This window comes from Triticum dicoccoides, chromosome 6B (assembly GCF_002162155.2).
Source record: "Triticum dicoccoides isolate Atlit2015 ecotype Zavitan chromosome 6B, WEW_v2.0, whole genome shotgun sequence".
Lineage (NCBI taxonomy): Eukaryota > Viridiplantae > Streptophyta > Magnoliopsida > Poales > Poaceae > Triticum > Triticum dicoccoides.
Window position 1 is genome coordinate 476,093,138 of NC_041391.1, and position 7,688 is coordinate 476,100,825.

A 7,688-nucleotide genomic window follows, 5' to 3' on the forward strand; every position below is an offset into this window, starting at 1 on the left:
ATGAACAGTGAGCGGTGGCTTTGCCTCTTGATGGATAGGAACCCGTCGTGTGGAGGGCTGGATGAACAGTAGACGGTGGAGGGGTGGCCGTGGAAGGGTGGTTGAACAGGACCCCATGGTGTGGAGGGCTGGATGAACAGTAGACGATGGAGGGGTGCCCGTGGAGGGGTGGTTGAACAGTAGCCGGTGGAGTAGCACGCGGTGGAGGCTGGATGAACAGGAGCCCGTGGAGGCTGGAGGCGGTCGACGGTAGCCCGTGGTGGCTGGAGGAGGTCGACGGTGGAGATGAACAGTATCCCGTGGAGTCCCATTTTGCGGTACGCCACACCCCTCCCCCCCGTTTCGACCGTAGCGCACCAACACAAGTCCGTTTCGTCCGTTTTGCACTACGCCACACCCCTCCCGATCAACAGGACCCCGTTTCGACTGTAGGTGGTCCGTTTCCTCTGTTTGCCGGTACGCCACACCCCTCCCGATCAACAGGACCCCCGTTTCGACCGTAGGAGGTCCATTTCCTCCATTTTGAGGTACGCCAGGCCCCTCCCGATCAACAGGACCGCGTTTCGAACGTGGCCGGTGGAACACAAGGCCGTTTCCTCCATTGTGCGGTACGCTAGGCCTCGTTTCCATCGCCTGTTCCGTCCAAGCGCTCCCGATGAACACGACCACGCATTCCGTTCTGACCCAGCAGGTTGGCTCCCCATGAACACGACGACGACGCTATTTCTCCATTCCAACACAACCATGTACGTATGCGCGATAGGCGTTAGAGACCCTGCCCGTATGTACATACGTGGCCGCATTTTCTTTCTTGCACCCTCGCCGCTGTACGTACGTGTACATGCTACGTGCGTGCCTCTACTACGACACGTGTGCGCCTCTACATCTACGACACGTGCTCGCCTCTACATCGACCAGTATGTACGTACACGTTCGCGACCAGAATGACAACGCTACGTACGCTTCGACCAGGTGGGTCCCGACTATCAGGCACTTCCTTGCCTGCGAAGATGTAGCTGGTGGGTCCCAGCAGTCAGGGGGGCGAATCGTTTTTTTTGCCCGGACGCACTTTCTTGCGTGCGAAGATGTAGCTGGTGGGTCCCAGCAGTCAGGGGTGGGGGGCAAATCGTTTTGGTTTTTTTTTGCCCGGACGCACTTCCTTGCGTGCGAAGATGTAGCTGGTGGGTCCCAGCAGTTAGGGGGGTGAATCGTTTTTTTTTCGGACGCACTTCCTTGCGTGCGAAGATGTAGCTGGTGGGTCCTAGCAGACAGGGGGAAACGTTTTTTCGCAAAATATGGTGGCCATCCGGTGGGTCCCTGCTGTCAGGTGGAGGAATAATTATTTTGCGCGTAATAAGGAGGCATTTCCTTGCTGCGGCCGTGGACCCAGCTGTCAGCCTCTCCACGTACAGTCCACGTTCGATGGAAGCCATTCCTTGACCACGTTGACCACGCCGCGCCGAGAGCACCAGGGCGGTGGACGACGGCGAGGCCTAGGATGGGGACGACGCAGAGCCGGGGAAGACGCGACAGTGGATGCCCACGCGTAGAGGAGTATGAGGGTTCACTCGTTCGGCTGCGGTGTGAGGCTGTCATCGCCGTAGAATAACAGGGGGTGCGGGTGCGTAGAGGTGTGGCCTGGCCAGCGGTGGGAGTAGTAGGGGTCGGTGACGCCTCCGCGGCATCACAGCCGGCCACGGGCGCCAGGAGCAGGCGGCACGACCGGCGCTGCTTTGGGCGGCTGGAGCAAGAAGACCAGAGGTTGAAGAAGCACTACGGCCGTTGGATGGACATCGTATAGTCACTGGAGCGACAATCGTTCATATATTGACTAAAGTTGACAAAGGCCTCCGTCCCATTCAACTTAGTAGGCCCACAAGTCAGCCTCCCACCAAGGTTGGTCCCAGCTAGCTGGGGGGTATTCATTTTTTTGTGCGTAATAAGAAGGCACTTCCAGTGGGTCCGAGCTGACAGTGGGGGAACGTTTTTTTCGCGAAATACGGTGGCCCGACCTGTGGGTCCCAGCAGTCAGGGGGAAACATTTTTTTCGCAAAATACTGGTGGCCCATCCAGTGGGTCCCAGATGTCAGGTGGAGGAATAATTATTTTCCGGGTAATAAGGAGGTACTTCCTTGCGGCTGCCGTGGACCCAGCTGTCAGCCTCTCCACATACAGTACTCTTCCGATGGAAGTCAGTTGTTGACCACATTGACCACGCCGCACCGAGAGCACCACGGTGGTGGACGACGGCGAGGCCTAGGAAGGGGACAACGCGGAGACGAGGAAGACGCGACAGTGGAAGACCGCGCGGAGAGGAGTACGAGGGTTCACCGGTTCGGCTGTGGTGTGAGGCTGCCGTCGCAGCAGAATAAAAGGGGGTGTGGGTGATTAGAGGGATGCCCTGGCCAGCGGTGGGAGTAGTAGGGGGCGCTGAGGCCTGCGCGGCAGCACAGCCGGCCACGGGAGGCGGGAGCAAGCGGTCCCGCCGGCGCTGGTTTGGCGGCTGGAGCAAGAAGATCAGAGATTGAAGAAACACGACGGCCGTTGGATTGACATCCAACGGTTACGTCTGCTAGAATCGTTTGTTGACGTAGTATATAATAACTAAAAAAATCTTGCATACGCGTCAACTAAACAGCCCACAAGTCAGACCACTCCCTCTTTTTTTAATAATTTATATATAGCTCATGGCAACTTCTTATGCAATTTATTGCAGTCGTTTTTTTGGTTGGCCAGGGCCAATTTCGCATATTTTTGTGGGTTCCAAACTATTTTTAATACCGAAATGTCGAGCCAGATTTAAAGTACTTTGAAGATATATTTGAATTAGGTTAATGCCCAGTGAAATAGGAATCTGAAAATGTGAAAAAATCAGAAATTATAAAGTAATTGCCAATTTGTCATCTGTTTTTATATTTACAACCCATTTCATATTACTTTCAAGGCATAGAAAAATAAGTAGGCCTGGATTGGGTATTCTTCAGAAAAAATAAACTGGGCTCATTTGCACAAAGAAAAAATAGCTCGGCTGGTCACATGGTGAACATAAAATATAAGCCTGGGCTAATCGGGCCACAGCCCAGTTCAAACCCTGCTCCGTCTCAACAATACCAAACAGAAAAAATACTGCTCGAGTAGCTAGGTCCTAGGTGTCAGCCGATCTTGTGCTGTTCTCTTGTCTATTGACTATATACGCTCACAATGTCGTGGGTCCCAGATGTTAGGAAAACACTAGGAGGAAGCATTTTATTTTTCCATACGCTAACATGGTGGGCCCCTACTGTCATCCTCTCCACGTACTTCTGCCGATTCCTGTTGTTTGTTGACCATGTTGACAACGCGAGAGGGCAGCGCCACAGCGAGCGCAACAAAGCGCGCGGAGGACGTCGGCGTTAACGATTTAGGAGACGGTGGGGCGGCGATGCGTGCGCTGAGGCGCAGCCAGCCGTGGGAGGCGGAAACAGGCGGCCCCGCCGGCGCTGGTTTGGTTTTGGCGGTTGGAGGAAGACATGACTAAAGAAACACGACAGACTATAAAAGCAACAGGAGTACTTAACAACCTTAACTGAAACCAGCAGGGGCACTTAACAACCAAAGCTGAAAGCAGTATGAGTACTTATACAGGTTCAACCGTACAAAGCACGCCTCGAACAGTGCTACTTTGCCTACAGTTAACCAAGGGTGAGGCTGCCAAGCCCCAGGACAAGGCCCAGGCGCCACCCCGCGCATCCACAACCTTCTGAAAGCGGCTTCATCTCGCAACGTGGTCAAAAACAGGATATTCGCTTTAGAGCCATGGAAAAGCATGAAAATAATCTTCTGTCCTATTCTCCAAGATGGACGGGCCTTCATTATCTGAGACCACCCACGAATAAGTATCTTTTCGCCTCCAAGGGGAATTGAGTAGGTCTACATAAACATCATGTTGTGACCAAGCGCAAGTCTGACCCGACCATGGTCAGGCATCTGTATAGGAACATTAGAACTCGCAGTTCCTGTTTCAAGAAGATCACAACTGTAAAACTGTGTATAAGCAATAGTTTATGAACAACATATATAACAGAAAATAACTCGTACCATAAGTTTCTCGACACAGTTGGACCTGTTCAACGAGTGCAGCAGTGGCACACATATCCCACGTGGCCTTCCACCATTGAAACGCCCCACAAGGACCTCAAGATGATCAATAAAGTGTAGGAACATGTGGATGTCGATCCAGCCAACTTCAGTGCCATTAGTAACAGCCGATTTATTACAGAGTAACAAACGAGCAGACTGCTTAACTCTGAAAAAACCTACACGTGCCACCAATTATAAGACAATACGAGTTAGAACTAGCATCTTTGTGAGAGATTCGTTGCTACTTCTAAAGTTAAATTATGATTAGTTAGACAGAATAAGTGGATTAAGAAGTAATCAAGGCAACAAGCAAGAACCAGATACAAAACTAACATGGATGAACAATTGGAACGACGTCGGGGTGTAAGATCGCAGTGAAGATGAGACCAGGTTCTGCTATTTCCATCAACATTCGTGCGCCAGCTTTTAGTCCGTAACACTTGAGAAAGTTTATCCAAGTTCGGCCATAAAAAAAGCAGCGATCTTCTTGGTTCATGAACCCAACTCGGAAGCAATATCCATGGATTGTCTTCACTGTGACCATTAAACTAGTGTATTTAGTTTTGGCAAGGCCGAGCATCTTGAGTACATGTGTTCTGGCAGAGCAAATAATACACTGCAGGAAAAATAATATGAGAACACAGCACGTTAAAAAAAAACCACCCTCCCGGATAGAGAAGAGGATTCTAGGAACATACTGTGCGCGTTTCAAAATGCTGTGGTAGGATGAGAAGGAACAAGTGTGGCGTCTCGCCATGGGCGCGGAAATCTGTAGGGTACTCGCACTTTGGGAAATGCAACTGAAACACACAAGATTCAGTACGAAGAAAAATGCATCAACGGCGGCGGCTGCCATCCTAGGATTACCTGCGACCAAGGGACTTGGATTTATCGGGGATGGATGAAGAATTCGTACCTGGTTCTCCATGAGAAAACCCTATGCAATCACCGAGCGGGGGTTTTCTCTGAACAAGCTGACGAGGGAGAAGGGGATTCAGGCCCAGTGAAATATTGCCGCTTCGTCTGTCCAGCTTACTGCTAAAGCTGGAAAGGGGGGGTGTCGGTGTCAAAACCGGCGGATCTCGGGTAGGGGGTCCCGAACTGTGCGTCTAGGCAGATGGTAACAGGAGACAAGGGACACGATGTTTTTACCCAGGTTCGGGCCCTCTCAATGGAGGAAAACCCTACTCCTGCTTGATTGATATTGATGATATGGGTAGTACAAAAGTGGATTTACCACGAGATCAAGGAGGCTAAACCCTAGAGGCTAGCCTATGGTATGATTATTGTTCGTCCTATGGACTAAAACCCTCCGATTTATATAGACACCGGAGAGGGCTAGGGTTACACAGAGTTGGTTACAATGGTAGGAGATCTACATATCTGTATCGCCAAGCTTGCCTTCCACGTCAAGGAAAGTCCCATCCGGACACGGGACGAAGTCTTCAATCTTGTATCTTCATAGTCTTGGAGTCCGGCCAATGATGATAGTTCGGCTATCCGGACACCCCCCCCGTCGAGGACTCCCTCAGTAGCCCCTGAACCAGGCTTCAATGACGACGAGTCCACGCGCATATTGTCTTCGGCATTGCAAGGCGGGTTCCTCCTCCGAATACATCATAGAAGATTGTGAACACCAGGATAGTGTCCGGCTCTGCAAAATAAATTCCACATACCACCGTAGAGAGAATAATATTTACACAACTTCAATCTGCTGACGTATTTCATAGCATGACATCACGCCACGGCCAAGTCTTTACTCGAATTGTTTTTATTGTTCCACCTCAGCGCGTTTAGCGAAGCGGTTTCCTTGGCACGTCTTCTCGAAGCAGAGATCGTGTTCCCCTTATTCCGGGATTCCCATCAATACGGACGTGGGTAACCCAACCGCGCCATTGATTGTGGCGCTTGGGAGATAAGCGAGTTTTACCAGGCTGGTGGGGACGCATGGTTTTGTCCGCCCATATATAAGGGGATAAGGATCCACCTTTTTACCTACGCCTTCTTCCTCCTTTGCTTATCCATCTCCGTGCACTCGAGCTCCAGGGCCCAAGTCCGCACATCTCACCTCAACCTTCTCCAACCATGTCCGGAGCGGGAGGCAAGTGGATGGACTCCTCCGTTATGGAGGGGCACATCAAGAAGCTGCGCAGCGCCAGATATTTGTCCAGCGATATCGTGCACCGGCTCCCTGACGAGGGGCAGCTCATCCCCACTCCCAGGCCCCATGAGAGGGTGGTATTCCTTCTCCATTTCCTCCACGGACTGGGCTTCCCACTCCACCCATTTGTCCGGGGGCTCATGTTCTACTACGGCCTGGATTTCCATGATCTGGCCCCGAATTTTATCCTCAACATCTCGGCGTTCATCTTCGTGTGTGAGGCCTTCCTCTGCATCCAACCCCACTTCGGCTTATGGCTGAATACTTTTAATATCAAGCCGAAGGTAGAGGGCGGCCGCCAAGCGGAGTGCAGAGGCGCCATGGTGGACAAGATGCCCAACGTCACATGGCTCAAAGGCGCCTTCGTGGAAACCATCAAAGGGTGGCAATCGGGGTGGTTATACATCACCGAGCCGTGTGACCCTGAATGGGCAGCGGCCCCCGAATTCAGATCTAGCATCCCCACACGGCTCACCTCCTGGAAAGAGAAGGGCCTGATATGGGGTGATTCGGAGGAGCTGACCGGACTCCAAGCCTGCGTCCAAAAGCTGGTGAACAAGAATCTCAAGCTTGTCAACATAGTCCAGGTCATGCTCATACGCCGGATCCTCCCGTGCCAACAACGGGCCTTCAAATTGTGGGAGTTTGATCCGGCACAACACGGAACCTTGAGCAGGCTCTTCGACACTATGTACGAAGATGCCTGGAAGGTGCTGTTCAAGGGCGCCGAGGCTCCCGCATCCGCTATCGAAGATCGCGGATTCAGCTCGCAGCGTCAAGCCAACGAGGTAAGCTATTTTACCCTTTACGGGACACTTTTGTTTCATAGTTTGACTCTATGCAGGATCTAAACTCCCTCTCCTTTGACAGGACTAGATGAAGAAGGACGGGCAGACTAACTGTCCGGCTCCTTTGCCAGAAGACCTAGCGGACGCCCGCTTAACGGGGCTGCTGGTTCCGGCACCTTACGTGGTGCCGGATAAGAAGGCCAAGAAGAAGGCCACGGGAACTCGAAGAGTTCCCGTCATCTGGTGTTATCAGACTCATCATCTGATGACTCCGAGGCGGACTCCTCCCGCGAAGACGAGGATGAGAAGAAAGAAGCTTCTTCCCCAACGGGGGAAGAGAAGAAAAGGAAGGCCTCCCCAACTAGGGAGGCCGGAGGGTCCAAGAAGGGAAGGACCCTTCCTCTGGACTATTCCGCCAACGCCGACGATGGCGACGAGGATTGGCCTTCAAGGGCCAAGCCCCTGGCGAGATCGTAAGTATCCGGACTCCCGAATAGCTCATAACTTTTCTTTTCATCGCATGGTGTCTTTCTAATGCCGCATACAACCCTGTACTCCGCCCAAGGACGATCTTCCCGCTTCGTCGAGCGGGTCCTTGGGTACGTCAGATGTGGATAGCA